This window comes from Schistocerca piceifrons, chromosome 3, assembly GCF_021461385.2.
Source record: "Schistocerca piceifrons isolate TAMUIC-IGC-003096 chromosome 3, iqSchPice1.1, whole genome shotgun sequence".
NCBI lineage: Eukaryota > Metazoa > Arthropoda > Insecta > Orthoptera > Acrididae > Schistocerca > Schistocerca piceifrons.
In genome coordinates this window covers 447,571,335-447,574,212 of record NC_060140.1, presented here as the reverse complement: position 1 = coordinate 447,574,212, position 2,878 = coordinate 447,571,335, and positions in this window count along the sequence as shown.

Sequence of the window (2,878 nt, the reverse complement as noted above, 5' to 3'; positions counted from 1 at the left end):
AACACTACCACATTTATCACAGTCATGAAAGTGGTAGTGCGACCCCACGACCAGATCTGAGGAAACGCAGATCAACAATTCGTAAGTAATTAAATTTTTACAAAAATCGTGAAGTGAACTGTTTGATCATTTATAGCTATCACTACCACATTTATCACTGTGATAAAAGTGGTAGTGCGACCTCCAGACCAGATGTGAGGAAACGCTTATCTACAAATCGTAAGTATTTACATTTTTACAAAAAATCGTGATGTGAACTGCATGATCATCTATAACTAACACTAACACTCTTATCAATGTGATAAAAGAGGTAGTGCGACCTCCAGACCAGGTGTGAGGAGACGCATATCAACAAATCGTAAGTAATTACATTTTTACAAAAAATCGTAAAGTGAACAATTTGATCATCTATACCTAACACAACCACTTTTATTACTGTGATAAAAGTGGTAGTGCGACCTCCAGACCAGATGTGAGGAAACGCACATCAACAAATCGTAAGAAATTAGTTTTTTACAAATAATCGTGAAGTAAAGTGTTTGATCATCTATAACTAACACTAACACTTTTATCTTATTGATAAAAGTGGTAGTGCGATCCCACGACCAGATGTGAGGAAACGCAGATCTACAATTCGTAAGTAATTAAATTTTTACAAAAAATCGCGAAGTGAACTGTTTGAAAATCTATAACTAACACTACCAGTATTATCACAGTGATCAAAGTGGTAGATCGACCCCACGACCAGATGTGAGGAAACGCAGATCAACATATCGTGAGTGACTAAATTTTTACAAAAAATCGTGAAGTGAACTGTTTGATCATCTATAACTAACACTACCACTTTTTTCACTGTGATAAAAGTAGTAGTGCGACCTCCAGACCAGATGTGAGGAAACGCAGATCAACAAATCGTAGCTAATTATATTAATGCGAAAAATCGTGAAGTGTAGTGTTTTATCACCTATAACTAACACCATAACTTTTATGACTGTGATAAAAGTGGTACTGCGAACTCCAACCCAGATGTGAGGAAACGCTGATCAACAAATCGTAAGTACTTACATCTTTACAAAAAATTGTGAAGTCTAGTGTTTGATCATCTATAAGTAACACTACCACTTTTATCACAGTGATAAAAGTGGTAATGCGACCCCATGACCAGATGTGAGGAAACGCAGATCAACAATTCGTAAGTAATAACATTTTTACAACTAATCGTGAAGTGAACTGTTTTATCATCTATAACTAACACTACCACATTTATCAGTGTGATAAAAGTGGTAGTGCGACCTCCAGACCAGATGTGAGGAAACACAGATCAACTAATCGTAAGTAATTACATTTTTACAAAAATTCGTGAAGTCAACTGTTTGATACTCTATATCAAACACTAACACTCTTATCAATGTAATAAAAGAGGTAGTGCGACCTCCAGACCAGATGTGAGTAAACACATATCGACAAATCGCAAGTAAATACATATTTACAAAAAATCGTGAAGTGATGTGTTTGATCATCTGTAACTAACACTACAACTGTTATTACTGTTATACAAGTGGTAGTGCGACCTCCAGACCAGATGTGAGGAAACGCACATCAACAAATCGTAAGTAATTACATTTTTACAAAAAATTGTGAAGTGAACTGTTTGATCATCATTAACTAACACTAACAGTTTTATCACAGTGATAAAAGTGGTAGTGCGACCCCACGACCACATGTGAGGAATCGCAGATCAACAATTCGTAAGTAACCAAATTTCTACAAAAAATCGTGAAATGAACTGATTGATCATCTATAACTAACACTACCACTTTTATCACTGTGATAAATGTGGTAGTGCGACCAACGACCAGATGTGAAGAAACGCAGATCAACAAATCGTGAGTGATTAAATTTTTACAACAAATCGTGAAGTGAACTTTTTGATCATCAACAACTAACACTACCACTTTTACCACTGTGATAAAAGCGGTAGTGCGACCTCCAGACCAGATGTGAGGAAACGCAGATCAACAATTCGTAAGTAACTACATTTCTACAAAAAATCGTGAAGTGAACTGATTGATCATCTATATCTAACACTACCTCATTTATCACTGTGATAAGAGTGGTAGTGCAACCTCCAGATCAGATGTGAGCAAACGCAGATCGTCAAATCGTAAGTAATTGAATTTTTACAAAAAAACGCGAAGTGAACTCATTGATCGTCTATAACTAACAACACCACTTTTATCACAGTGATAAATGTGGTAGTGCGACCTCCAGACAGATGTGAGGAAACGCAGATCAACAAATCGTAAGTAATTACATTTGTACAAATAATCGTGAAGTGAACTGTTTGATCATCTGTAACTAACACTACCACTTTTATCACTGTGATAAAAGTGGTAGTGCGACCTGCAGACCAGGTGTGGGGAAACGCAGATCAACAAATCGTAAGTAATTAAATTTTTACGAAAAATCGCGCAGTGAACTCTTTGATCATCTATATCTAACACTACCACTTTTATCAAAGTGATAAAAATGGTATTGCAACCCAACGACCAGATGTGAAGAAACGCAGATCAACAAATTGTGAGTGATTAAATTTTTACAAAAAATCGCGAAGTGAACTGTTTGATCATCTATAACTAACACTACCACTTTGATCACTGTGATAAAAGTGGTAGTGCGACCTCCAGACCAGATGTGAAGAAACGCAGGTCAACAAATCGTAAGTAATTAAATTTTTACAAAAAACCGCGAAGTGTGCTGTTTGATCATCTATAGCTAACACTACCACTTTCATCAGAGTGATATAAGTGGTAGTACGACCCCGCGAACAGATGTGATGAAACGCAGATCAACTAATCGTGAGTAATTAAATTTTTGC